Below are 14,597 nucleotides of genomic sequence, written 5' to 3'. Positions count from 1 at the left end.
GGCCAGCTGAGGCCAAGTCATTAAGGCAATGAAGATTGCTCTCAACTCCCAAATGTTTATGGGGATAGCAGATTCTTCCTGAGACTAAAGTCCCCGTGCCTTCAACGAGTCCCAGACTGCTTCCCAGCCCAGTAGGCTGGCGTCTGTGATCACATCACCCAGAAATGTCTCCAGAAGCACGCGCACCCTGAGACAGCTACTCCTGAAAAACCACCATGGAAGAAAATCTCTTGATGATTGATCTAGATCTATCTCCTGAGACAGATCCAAAAGATCTCCATTGTATGGAAATAGCAAAAAGGGAATGATGTCCATGGAAACCATAAGACCAATTACCTTCATACATAGAATCACTGAAGAGAGAAGGGAAAATGAACTGCAGCTAGATTCAAAATCTCAACCCTCTGAGTGTAAGATGGTTAAGCTATCAACTGGACCATTAGAGCTTGCTGTTGGCCGGACCGAATACAGTGGAAAGAGGAAAAAGAATAAATCCTTGATTAGCTGACCTCTGACAGAATCTTTTGGAACAAGGGAACTCTTTTCCAGATTCATTTTCAAAATATATAGACGTTCATGTATGCAAAGCAAATATGCCGAGCCAGAGTTGAACTCACAACCTTCCATTCCAGAAGCATCAGAGCTAACAACTAGGCCATGCCAGTGTGCCCCATCTATGGGAAAAAGATTGAGCAAGATCTCTTGAAAGAGAGAATGATCAAAGGAAGGAGAACACCTGAACCACATATTGTCCAGAAAGGCAATCTTGCCATACCCCAAGACCTAAAAGTCTTTCTAGGATGATGAGACTCAAATTCGAGAAGATCCAGATTCATGGAAATAATAAATACACATTCTTCAGATCTATGTAGTTATGAACAGGCCCACTTGCAACAAAGGAGAAAGGATACTACTTTGAAGGGCAGAACCTGAAAAACTTGAGGTAAATACCTAAATCCCGTTCCTAGACTGGGACTGGGACTATCCCTCTCAGAAAAGGTCCTGAACCTAGTTCAAGAAATGCTTCTCATCATACCTGGATTACAGATATTCCAGATGGAGAAATGTACCCCTGGGAGGAACGTTAGAAAGGGCTAAGTTGAATGGCTTCCCAAAGGCAAGACTGACCCTACAGAAATAGAAAAAGGAAAACTTTCCTTTAGTCTACTCTCTTGAGGGGTGGTATTTCCCCCGTAAAGTCAGAGGATAATTCTGACAAAGTCCCAACAAGGTCTCATCCTTGAAAAGAAACCCCAGAAGCTTGGATTAGGAGGAAACATAAAATAAGAGCCTGCAACTGCAGAAGTAGAAAGACTAGGCTGTACCACTAAGTCGCATGTAAGCTTCCCAGCTGATTTCCAAGATTTCAGCCACAAGCCCGACTGGCTAGCTCAGCAAGTCTAATAAGACAAGGCATTGCTCTAAAAGAACAATTAAACCCCCAGCTTCCCCCATAGGGATCGAAGTTCTCTGAGCCATAGTAGAAAAGCTCCCTTCTACTTAAGGCATGCATTTGAATGGAGACAGTGACTGGAGGACGAAAGACAGGGAGAAAGGTATCCCTAGCTTCTCCTATTCCTGTAAAAACATCCATGGCACGTCTAGAAAACACCTCCTCATAGGAAGGAACATCATAGACATGATAAAGTTCATAAAACTTTCAAAGGTTGACAACGACAGGGTATCAATGTCTTCCAAGTAGCCAAAACCTCCTTGAGGTGTGCCAGCATACATCTGAAGGAGACCACTTCAGCATCAGATGAAGGAATTATACTGTCCAAATCGGAGATTTTACCCACAGAAGCCACCGGCGAATTTTCATCACCAGACTTAGGAGAGAGAACAACCTGAGTAGCAGAGGAGCAGAAACCTTACTATCTGAATCTTCAAAAGTCCTTGCGTTTTCCCTGTAGGATAAGAAGAGCAGATAAAGTGGCAGATATCGCAGAGGATACCTGAACTGCAAAATCTGCAGGCAAATACACTCCTCCAGGGAATAAAGAGGAACCGCAGGGCACTGCATGTGACGCCATTGAGGCTTGGCTTGGGATGTTTAAGGAGAAAGCTGTGGCATTGCCTAAACAGCATCAATAAAATAAAATGTGCTAAAATACGTAACAAACATAAAACACACACAGGGTCTTCTATGTTCTATACAGAGAACCATAAAGTTCTTTATTTAATATTGTAAAATACTGTCACTTTAAAGGTCTCAGAGATTGTATGCATTTCCATAAATGTAGTACTAAGCTAGGAAAACCAGAAAATCTATTATCCCCACACCTCAGAGACTGAGGTGTTAAAAGGTTGCACAACCTCTGGATTAACATTTAAACCCAACAGACAAATTGTGATAGGCTGAGAGGGGAGAGTCCCTCTAGATCTTGCCAGATTTTCCTGACCCCTTTTAGAAAAGAAGCACGGCAGAGCTCTCCTGCCGATCGAGTGCCAATGAGTCTTAACGAAAAAACTAGACTAAATGCTGCTCCGCTAAACGGCTTCTCTGATAAAAACTACAGCGGAGAAGTGGGTCCCGCCGGCGAAAACTGCCCTGCAATTACAGGCACGCGTCTAACACACTCCTTCCCGCCACGATCTGCAGAAAAAATATTAAGATGGCAGAGGATAGTTAGCCTCTTAACGAAAGGGCAACTTACTAAAAAAAGGCATGTATTTTGTGGTATTTTCACTTAAGGCATAAGCAACCCAACATGTGATTGACCGTTAGTCTCTAACGACCAATCTGAAAACAGTGAAATCCACATAATATCTCAAACGGTGCACTTAAGTGCACACTTAAAAAACAACATGAGACCAGTCTGCTCCGCAGACCCGTTAAAATGTAGCATGAAGCATACATCCTGTGTGTTGAGTTATTTTGAGGGAACAGTAAATTTACACTGTTATACAGGCTGTGCACTCACTACTTTACATTGTAGCAAAGTGTTATTTCTTCAGTGTTGTCATGAAAATGATATAAAATATTTAAAAAAATGTGAGGGGTGTGAGATACACTATATATATATATATATGTATATATATATTAATTTATATATAATGAAAAAAGTAAGGAAAATAGGCAGATGAGTTAATCCAGCACAAACTAAATTGCAAACCAAATCCAATTATTGAATAGGTCTATAAAAAAATCACAGGAAGCTGCCAATTCAAACCAGAGAGAGCAATTTATTGGTTAATAACTACATCTGTATATGACATCAATCAAATAGTAATGTATATAGAACAAAATAAAATAATTAAAGAAATCTAAAAACCCTAGGAAAAATCAGGCCTGATATAACCTAAATATACCGGTATATATACTAGAAAAGTAACTGTATTCGAGGCCTAGATTGTAATTCACCTCAGTATAAAAGCTAGTATACGTAAAAAGTCATGCAGCAAAAATATATCATTGAGCAAGTTTACGACATGGTATCTAAACACAGTAACAAGATATCAGCAAGATCTCAAAATGCAACATATTGCAGCAAAAGTAAATTGTAGTCAAAAGCCCAGCAACATGTATATGCAGATTTGACGTAACAAAGATGAAATGTTAAAGCACATAGTCACTGTAGCTAAGTAGTTAGTTAAAGCAGTGTGTTTGTAGCCAAAGTAAAACTTGTCTTCACTTCAAAGGCAGCTTGTCATAACAGTGATAGCACACAAATTAATACCAGCTTGTCGTAGCAAAAAAATACCAGCTTGTCGTAGCAAATGGTGCATAGCCATTTGAGCATAATATCAGCAGAGTGTCAGCGCGATATATTATGGCAAAAGCAGATGTTAGGCACACAAATTATCCAGCACTTCAAAGCGGCTTGTTATGGCAATGTTTGCTCACAGACTTTTAAACGGTGATGTAGTCACATAGACCCACAGTTAAACAAGCACAGTTGGAACAAGCAATTCAGCAAAGCGTCCTTGATTAATAGACAAAATAAAGAGACCAGGATCAAAGGCTTATAGCCCACAGCTCACCAGACCAGGCTCGACGCCTCCCGCTCACCAGACCAGGCTAGTGTATCCTCCGCGGTAATACGGCCACAATAATGAGAGCTGTCCTTCCGTTTCCGTCCGAACTGCTTTGCAAGTAGACTCCAGCTGCACAAGTAAACCGGCCAAACTTTTCCCAGGTTCACGTTCAACGCCTCTACCTTCTTAGAGGCGTCACCTTCACGCAACACGCGTTTCACCCTCTGAAAATTCAAATTGGCCTTTCTCAAGCGTCATACTGTCGGTTGCTTAATGGCAACTTATATAGGCTGATCCTAATTATAATTTGGTGAAATATCTACACAGGATTCCTTATTATATCACATACTTATTTGAAATAACTGTTTCTCAAAATATTAATTGAAAATATATACAAAATATACCTATATACATATACATTAAGTTGAACTTTTTGAGAGTGGGAGTTAGAATCAAGGGACATATTATTCATTTTAATTAATAACCCATAGACATGTCAAAAATATATATATATTCAGATCTAACATTTCACTTTAGATCATTAAAGAGACAGGAGCATACAACTCGCCATGTACGACCATTCTATCATAATGGGAAAAATTGTAAATTTTGGAGTACTAAAAGAGAGAAAGGACATTGAATTTTTACATCTTTTAATTAGATTTTGTTATTTAGTTTTAACAAAGGAAAGGGGCATAATTGATTTCTTCATTTAAACCATTGGGGGTCAGAGAATTCATGTTATATATCCATTTACATTCTGCCTTCAATAAGGCCTGATCAATATCCCCTCCTCTGTCCTTAAAGTCTATCAGTTCTAGACCTATCCATTTAAAATCAGTGTCCAGACTCCTATGATGTTCCTGAAAATGTCGGGCAATTCCACTATTCTTAATATTTTCAGTTAGGATATCCCTCCTATGTTCCTTTATCCTCTCATGTAATTCCCTATAGGTTTTTCCTATATAGAATTTGGGACAAGAACAGGTCACCATAAAGATTACTCCAATACTTTTGCAAGTTATATGTCCCCTTATTCTGAAAGCTGTACCTTCCAAGTTTACAATGTTATTACTTTTGATAATAAACTTACAGATAATACATTTTCTGCACATAAAGGACCCATTTTCTTTCACCTTTTTTGCTAGCCAGTTCTCTCTTGAATCTTTATTCACAAAATGACTTGCTACCAGCTTATCCTTTAATGAAGGTGCTTTCTTAGCAGTCAATGAGGGATATTCCCCTACAATTTTTTTAACCTCTAGATCCAAAGTTAGTAGACTCCAGTGTTTTTTTTAAATGGCCCTCACATCCTGCCATCTGTCGTTAAATGTTGATGTATATCTTACAATGGGTTGTTTACATTCTTTATCTTTATAAAGTAAAGTGTCTCTGTCTGAAGCTTTAGCTCTTTTAAAGCCTTCCTTTATACATTTGGTTGAATAGCATAGGAGAAACTTCTCAACGGGAATGGACTCAATCTGACTTTTTGGGTGATGGCTGCTAGCTAACAGTAGTGTATTAGCTGATGTAGGTTTTCTATAGGATTCGGTAATAAGAACATTACCATTCTTCCTAATCCTTAGATCAAGAAATGTTAATTCACTATTGCTGTATTCATACGTAAATTTTAAATTGAAGGAATTTTTATTCAACATTTTCATAAATGTATGTAAATCATCAACAGTTCCTGTCCATAAAAGGAGGACATCGTCTATATAACGTGTCCACATGTCAACCATGGGGTCATATTGTGCAGAAATATCCAAAATAGTATTAGCTTCCCACATGCCTAAATACAAACAGGCATTTGTGGGGGCACAACATGCCCCCATGGCTGTCCCCATTAGTTGTCTATAATATTTTCTGTCAAAAAGAAAATAATTATGTGCCAACATAAAACTTAACAGTTTTAACACGAAAGCTGTATGTTTATCATATTTAGTACCTCTTTGTTTTAAATAATATTCACACGCTTCAATCCCTTGCTTGTGGGGAATGCAAGAATACAAAGCCTCTACATCTATAGAGACTAATATAGTTGCTGTGTTAACACTGATATTATTTAATTTCTTGAGGACATCTCTCATTTCCTTAACATACGATGGTAAGGAAAGGAGATGTGAACGCAAACACCAGTCTATATACTTTCCCACGTTTTCACACAATCCATTTATCCCTGCCACTATGGGTCTTACAGGAGGCTGTTTATTTTTATGTAGCTTTGGGATTGTGTAAAAAAACTGGTTCATCTGCAAATACTTTGTAAGTCAGGTGTCCCATTACTAATCACCAGAATATCCTTTTGAGCGGGTTCTATTTGTACATATATATATATATATATATACACACACACACAGTATATATATATATATATATATATATACACACACACATATATGTAGATATATACAATCACATACACAGTTACACACACATATATGTGTGTGTGTGTGTGTGTCTGTATATGTATGTATGTATATATATATATATATATATATATATATATTTATTTTTTCTTCTTTTTTTCAAACATTTTATCTTGACTGAAAATGAGCCCTGCTCCTGTGCAGAAATCCAATACAGGCATATAGCAGTAGGGGTGGGGGGGCTGCTCCTTTCAGAAATGCTGTGCCTTGCTGATATCAAATACATAGTAGATGCAGTTAACCCAGCAACTAGCTAGCAGAGGGGACTGCAATTTTAGCCTTTTTGGCAGCCGTGGGGTTAACTGTTAACGGTTTTTAAATCACATCGATTAATCACGGTTTTAAATCGCATATGCAATTAATCGTGCAGGCCTGATTAACATATATATATATATATATATATATATATACACACACACACACTCGCACACACACACACACACACACACATATATATATATATATAAATACAATTATATATATATGTATAAACATACAAATATATCTTTAGATATGAACTGATATGGTTCACCCACTAATAGGTAGGTTTACATACAAAAATATGCTTTTCTACTTAAGTAAAAAATATAATAGTCTCATATATGTGGGAAGTATTAAAAATAAAATATAACTTTTATTATTAACATTAAAAACCAGCAACAAATACACATGTTCTTGCTGCACTACCACTTCTATAAAAACAATGCACCTTTGTAACAGAATTAAATTGTGGTACATTGCATGATTATTGCCACTCTTTAAATAATAATGTATCTGTCATGGGATATATAGGGAGGGAGACACTTCATGTATGTGTCATATGCCTATACTGTGATATTGGCTGCAAAATATATTGTTATGCATTAGAAAAGTTACTATACTTAGTAGGATTTAATTAATTAAGCTGAGTGAAAATATTATCTAGCCGTTAGCTATAGCATCTGTTAAAGCTGAGCGATATTCCCACCTCCCATTACATATTTTACCCTTGTAGTTATGGATCGATATACTGGTTAGTAAGTTAATTTTAAATAATTATCATTAGATATTTGATAAACAAAAGGTGAGCTGATTAAAATAATGAAAAAATCCCCTGACGCAGTCGCGTTTTACATACCTATAGGTTTACTGCATCTTCATTCATTTCTATTGACTCACGCTGACCTAAATGTTTTATATTTAAACCCATCTAGTATCAACCCAAACATTTGGTTGTGAAATGAACTTTTCATTGCCCACAAATTGTATTACTTTTGACAGCCGTAATTTTTACTTTGATCTTGTGATGCCTATTATCACATGGCAGTTCATTTGAAATAGGAAGAGAGCAATTTTTTATTTGAGAAAAAAAGTTTAAATATTTTTCATTCTCACACAGGCCACATGAAATCTAGGGCATAAGTCAGTACTCTCTCCAATCAAATTCTGTATTATTGCATTAAACCTGGTACCCTGTGGGTTATGTATTTCAGAATGTTATGAGTCTATGTGACATTTAGGTCATGTTACCAATTATATATGAGAGAATAATCTCATTCCAGTGATGTTTTTGGCATGAGTACAAGTTAAAAGTTTTTTTGTTTTTTTTTTACATAAAATTAGATCAGATATTTGCAAAACAGGGTGGTCATGGGTCTCCTCTGGACCCTCAGACTTGCAAGCATGCTAGGGTTTTTCAAATTAGAATCCAAAAAAATGGAAATTAAAGATAAGAATGTTTTAAATATACAGTTTTCTTATAAAGACAAGATTTGCAACTGGCTCCAAAAACCTGTGAGTATTGAGATGTTATCTTTCAGGTGGTTCTTACATAAATCATGCTGAATCTAAAATGAAAACTCTTTGGTAAAGAGTTTCTATTACTCTTTGTATCTGGAACCAGAAAAAACCCATAATATTTTCTAAGCTGTGTTATTAATACATTTAATTACAGTGTAGTTTTGCAAAATATTATGGCATGTTATAACTCGCATGATTACAGGAAAAATCTTACCTTTTTTCTTTTAGGAAGCGAAACCTACCTACATATTAATTGTACACAAAATTGTACTTCCTTTTAGCTTCACTATAAATTTAAACAGCTTTTACATGCAAAAATATATAAATTATGCGTACCAGATAAATTCCTTTCCTTCCGGATATGGATAGTCCACGGCTTCATTCCTTACTGTTGGGACATACAACACGTGGCCACCAGGAGGAGGCAAAGACACCCCAGCAAAAGGCTTAAACATCCCTCCCACTTCCTCATTACCCCAGTCATTCTGCCGAGGGAACAAGGAAAAGTAGAAGAAACATTAGGGTATAAATGGTGCCAAAAGAATAAAATAAATAATAGGGGACCACCCATTAAAAAAAAATGGGCAGGGGCCGTGGACTCTCCCTCTCCGGAATGAAAGGAATTTATCTGGTAAGCATAAATTATGTTTTCCTTCCTAAAATAGGGATAGTCTATGGCTTCATTACTTACTGTTGGGAAACCTATACCCAAGCTCCAGGAGACACTGAATATATAACGGGAGGGAACAAAAAGGAAGATGCGGACCCTATTCTGAGGGCACCACAGCCTGCAAAACTTTTCTCCCAAAAGCTGCTTCGGCCAAAGCAAAAACATTAAACTTGTAAAATTTTGGAAAAACATAATTTATGCTTACCTGATAAATTTATTTCTCTTGTAGTGTGTTCAGTCCACGAGTCATCCATTACTTATGGGATATATTCTCCTTCCCAACAGGAAGTTGCAAGAGGATCACCCAAGCAGAGCTGCTATATAGCTCCTCCCCTCACATGTCATATCCAGTCATTCGACCGAAACAAGACGAGAAAGGAAAAACTATAGGGTGCAGTGGTGACTGGAGTTTTAATTAAAATTTAGAACTGCCTCAAAAAAAGACAGGGCGGGCCGTGGACTGAACACACTACAAGAGAAATAAATTTATCAGGTAAGCATAAATTATGTTTTCTCTTGTTAAGTGTGTTCAGTCCACGGGTCATCCATTACTTATGGGATACCAATACCAAAGCTAAAGTACACGGATGATGGGAGGGACAAGGCAGGAACATTAAACAGAAGGAACCACTGCCTGTAGAACCTTTCTCCCAAAAACAGCCTCCGAAGAAGCAAAAGTGTCAAATTTGTAAAATTTTGAAAAGGTATGAAGTGAAGACCAAGTTGCAGCCTTGCAAATCTGTTCAACAGAGGCCTCATTCTTAAAGGCCCAGGTGGAAGCCACAGCTCTAGTGGAATGAGCTGTAATTCTTTCAGGAGGCTGCTGTCCAGCAGTCTCATAGGCTAAACGTATTATGCTACAAAGCCAAAAAGAGAGAGAGGTGGCCGAAGCCTTTTGACCTCTCCTCTGACCAGAATAAACGACAAACAGAGAAGAAGTTTGCCGAAAATCCTTAGATGCCTGTAAGTAGAACTTCAGGGCACGGACTACGTCCAGATTATGCAAAAGACGTTCCTTCTTTGAAGAAGGATTAGGACATAATGAAGGAACAACAATCTCTTGATTGATATTCCTGTTAGAAACAACCTTAGGTAAAAACCCAGGTTTAGTACGCAGAACTACCTTGTCTGAATGAAAAATCAGATAAGGAGAATCGCAATGTAAGGCAGATAACTCAGAGACTCTTCGAGCCGAGGAAATAGCCATCAAAAACAGAACTTTCCAAGATAAAAGCTTAATATCAATGGAATGAAGGGGTTCAAACGGAACACCCTGAAGAACTTTAAGAACCAAGTTTAAGCTCCACGGAGGAGCAACAGTTTTAAACACAGGCTTAATCCTAGCCAAAGCCTGACAAAAAGCCTGGACGTCTGGATTCTCTGCCAGACGTTTGTGTAAAAGAATAGACAGAGCAGAAATCTGTCCCTTTAACGAGCTAGCGGATAAACCCTTTTCTAAACCTTCTTGTAGAAAAGCCAATATCCTAGGAATCCTAACCTTACTCCATGAATAACTCTTGGATTCACACCAATATAAATATTTACGCCATATCTTATGGTAAATTTTTCTGGTAACAGGTTTCCGAGCCTGTATTAACGTATCAATAACCGACTCCGAAAAACCACGCTTTGAGAGAATCAAGCGTTCAATCTCCATGCAGTCAGCCTCAGAGAAATTAGGCTTGGATGGTTGAAAGGACCCTGCATTAGAAGGTCCTGCCTCAGAGGCAGAGACCATGGTGGACAGGACGACATGTCCACTAGGTCTGCATACCAGGTCCTGCGTGGCCACGCAGGCGCTATCAGAATCACCGATGCTCTCTCCTGTTTGATCCTGGCAATCAGTCGAGGTAGCAACGGAAATGGTGGAAACACATAAGCCATGTTGAAAACCCAAGGGGCTGCTAATGCATCTACCAGCACCGCTCCCGGATCCCTGGACCTGGATCCGTAACAAGGAAGTTTGGCATTCTGGCGAGATGCCATGAGATCCAGCTCCGGTTCACCCCAACGAAGAATCAGTTGAGCAAACACCTCCGGGTGAAGTTCCCACTCCCCCGGATGAAAGGTCTGGCGACTTAGAAAATCCGCCTCCCAGTTCTCCACGCCTGGGATGTAGATCGCTGACAGATGACAAGAGTGAGACTCTGCCCAGCGAATTATCTTCGAGACTTCCAACATCGCTAGGGAACTCCTGGTTCCCCCTTGATGATTGATGTAAGCCACAGTCGTGATGTTGTCCGACTGAAATCTGATGAACCTCAGTGTTGCTAACTGAGGCCAAGCTAGAAGAGCATTGAATATTGCTCTTAATTCCAGAATGTTTATTGGGAGGAGTTTCTCCTCCTGAGTCCACGATCCCTGAGCCTTCAGGGAGTTCCAGACTGCACCCCAGCCTAGTAGGCTGGCATCTGTTGTTACAATCGTCCAATCTGGTCTGCGAAAAGTCATTCCTTTGGACAGATGAACCTGCGACAACCACCAGAGAAGAAAATCTCTAGCCTCCTGGTCCAGATTCAGTAAAGGGGACAGATCTGAGTAATCCCCATTCCACTGACTTAGCATGCATAGTTGCAGCGGTCTGAGATGTAGGCGCGCGAATGGCACTATGTCCATTGCCGCGACCATTAAGCCGATTACTTCCATGTACTGAGCTACTGATGGGCTTGGAATGGAATGAAGGACACGGCAAGCATTTAGGATTTTTGATAACCTGGACTCCGTCAGGTAAATCTTCATCTCTACAGAACCTATAAGAGTCCCTAGAAAGGGAACCCTTGTGAGTGGGAACAGAGAACTCTTTTCCATGTTCACTTTCCACCCATGCGACCTCAGAAATGCTAGAACTATCTCTGTATGAGACTTTGCATTTTGAAAACTTGACGCTTGTATCAGAATGTCGTCTAGGTACGGAGCCACCGCTATGCCTCGCGGTCTTAGTACCGCCAGAAGCGAGCCCAGAACCTTTGTAAAAATTCTCGGGGCTGTAGCCAACCCGAAGGGAAGAGCTACAAACTGGTAATGCCTGTCTAGAAAGGCAAACCTTAGGTACCGATAATGATCTTTGTGAATCGGTATGTGAAGGTAGGCATCCTTTAAGTCCACTGTGGTCATATACTGACCCTCTTGGATCATGGGTAGGATGGTTCGAATAGTTTCCATTTTGAACGATGGAACCCTTAGGAATTTGTTGAAGATCTTCAGGTCCAAGATTGGCCTGAAGGTTCCCTCTTTTTTGGGAACCACAAACAGATTTGAGTAAAAACCTTGCCCTTGTTCCGTCCGCGGAACCGGGTGGATCACTCCCATTACTAAGAGGTCTTGTACACATCGTAGAAATGCCTCTTTCTTTATTAGGTTTGTTGATAACCTTGACAGATGAAATCTCCCTTGTGGAGGATAAGTTTTGAAGTCCAGAAGGTATCCCTGAGATATGATCTCCAACGCCCAGGGATCCTGGACATCTCTTGCCCAGGCCTGGGCGAAGAGAGAAAGTCTGCCCCCCACTAGATCCGTTTCCGGATAGGGGGCCCTTTCTTCATGCTGTCTTAGGGGCAGAAGTAGGTTTTCTGGCCTGCTTGCCCTTGTTCCAGGACTGGTTGCCTTTCCAACCCTGTCTGTAACGAGTAGCAGTCCCTTCCTGTTTTGGAGCGGAGGAAGTTGATGCTGCTCCTGCCTTGAAATTACGAAAGGCACGAAAATTAGACTGTTTGGCCTTTGATTTGGCCCTGTCCTGAGGAAGGGTGTGACCCTTACCTCCAGTAATGTCAGCAATAATTTCTTTCAAGCCGGGCCCGAATAAGGTTTGCTCTTTGAAAGGAATATTAAGCAATTTAGATTTAGAAGTTACATCTGCTGACCAGGATTTAAGCCATAGCGCTCTGAGCGCCTGGATGGCGAATCCGGAGTTCTTAGCCGTTAGTTTGGTTAAATGCACAACGGCATCCGAAACAAATGCATTAGCTAGCTTAAGGGCTTTAAGCTTGCTCATAATCTCATCCAATGGTGCTGTGCGAATAGCCTCTTCCAGAGACTCAAACCAGAATGCCGCTGCAGCAGTGACGGGCGCAATGCATGCAAGGGGCTGTAATATAAAACCTTGTTGAACAAACATTTTCTTAAGGTAACCTTCTAATTTTTTATCCATTGGATCTGAGAAAGCACAACTATCCTCCACCGGGATAGTGGTACGCTTGGCTAAAGTAGAAACTGCTCCCTCCACCTTAGGGACCGTCTGCCATTAGTCTCATGTGGTGGCGTCTATTGGGAACATTTTTCTAAATATCGGAGGAGGGGAAAAGGGCACCCCGGGTCTATCCCACTCCTTGCTAATAATCTCTGTAAGCCTTTTAGGTATAGGAAAAACGTCAGTACACCCCGGTACCGCATAGTATTTATCCAGCCTACATAATTTCTCTGGGATTGCAACCGTGTCGCAATCATTCAGAGCCGCTAACACCTCCCCTAGCAATACACGGAGGTTCTCAAGCTTAAATTTAAAATTTGAAATTTCTGAATCCGGTCTCCCCGGATCAGATCCGTCACCCACAGAATGAAGCTCTCCATCCTCATGTTCTGCAAATTGTGACGCAGTATCGGACATGGCTCTCGTGTCATCGGCGCGCTCTGTCCTAAACCCAGAGCTATCGCGCTTGCCTCTTAACTCAGGCAAATTAGATAATACTTCTTTCATAACATTAGCCATATCATGCAAAGTGATTTGTAAGGGCCTTGATGTACTTGGCGCCACAATCTCACGCACCTCCTGAGCGGGAGGCGAAGGTACTGACACGTGAGGAGAGTTAGTCGGCATAACTTCCCCCTCGTTGTCTGGTGATAATTTCTTTACCAGTAAAGACTGACTTTTATTTAAAGTAACATCAATACAATTGGTACACATATTTCTATTGGGCTCCACATTGGCTTTTAAACATAATGAACAAGTAGATTCATCTGTATCAGACATGTTTAAACAGACTAGCAATGAAGGCTAGCAAGCTTGGAAAAAATCTTTCAATAAATTTACAAGCAATAGAAAAAACGCTGCAGCGGTTTTATAAAAAAACACAAAAAACTCTCACAGTTGAAATAACAATGAACTAATTAAGTTATAGCCAACAATTTTAACAGTAAATGTATGAATTTAGCAGAGGATTGCACCCACAAGCAAATGGATGATTAACCCCTCAATACCCAAAAACGGATAATCAATTTATGATTTAACGCTTTTATCACAGTCAAACACACTGTCACAGGTCTGCTGTGACTGATTACCTCCCTCAAAAATGAATTTTGAAGACCCCTGAGCTCTCTGGAGACGTCCTGGATCAAGGAGGAAGAAGCAGGAAGACTGTGCTAGAATTTTAACTGCGCAACAAGGCGCTAAAAAAGGCCCCTCCCACTCATATTACAACAGTGGGAGACCTGTTACAACGGTTTCTATGCAGAAATATACGTTAGCCATATGGAAAAAAATCATGCCCAAAAAGATTTATCACCAAAGTACCTCACAAAACGAATAACATGCCAGTAAACGTTTTAAAAACAACTTTCCATTGTTATGCAAAGTTATCACTAAGCCTGCTACCAGTCGCTTCTACTACAGTTAAGGCTCATACATTTATTTCAGTATTAACAGTATTTTCTCAGTCAAATTCTAGTCCCTAGAAAATAACTCAACTGCGCATACATTTATCAGCCTGATACCAGTTGCTACTACTGCATTAAAGGCTGTACTTACA

At 39.8% G+C, this 14,597-nt stretch overlaps 1 protein-coding gene across 3 annotated transcripts in view; it reads right to left on the bottom strand.

The window, feature by feature from the left end:
* Positions 1 to 14,597, bottom strand: part of HECW2 (HECT, C2 and WW domain containing E3 ubiquitin protein ligase 2) — a 746,182-nt gene that overhangs the window by 399,642 nt on the left and 331,943 nt on the right. Inside the window, exon 1 of one of the 3 annotated variants that reach the window (XM_053698568.1) lies at positions 3,985 to 4,186. The exons of the other annotated variants lie outside the window; for them this stretch is intronic. The gene's annotated coding sequence lies outside the window, so the exon portion shown is untranslated. Of the gene's footprint in view, positions 1 to 3,984; positions 4,187 to 14,597 lie in introns of those variants that run through there. 3 annotated transcript variants of the gene reach the window in all.

This window comes from Bombina bombina, chromosome 1, assembly GCF_027579735.1.
Source record: "Bombina bombina isolate aBomBom1 chromosome 1, aBomBom1.pri, whole genome shotgun sequence".
Taxonomy (NCBI): domain Eukaryota; kingdom Metazoa; phylum Chordata; class Amphibia; order Anura; family Bombinatoridae; genus Bombina; species Bombina bombina.
The sequence above is the reverse complement of the archived record's forward strand: the minus strand, read 5'-3'. Positions and strand labels throughout refer to the sequence as shown.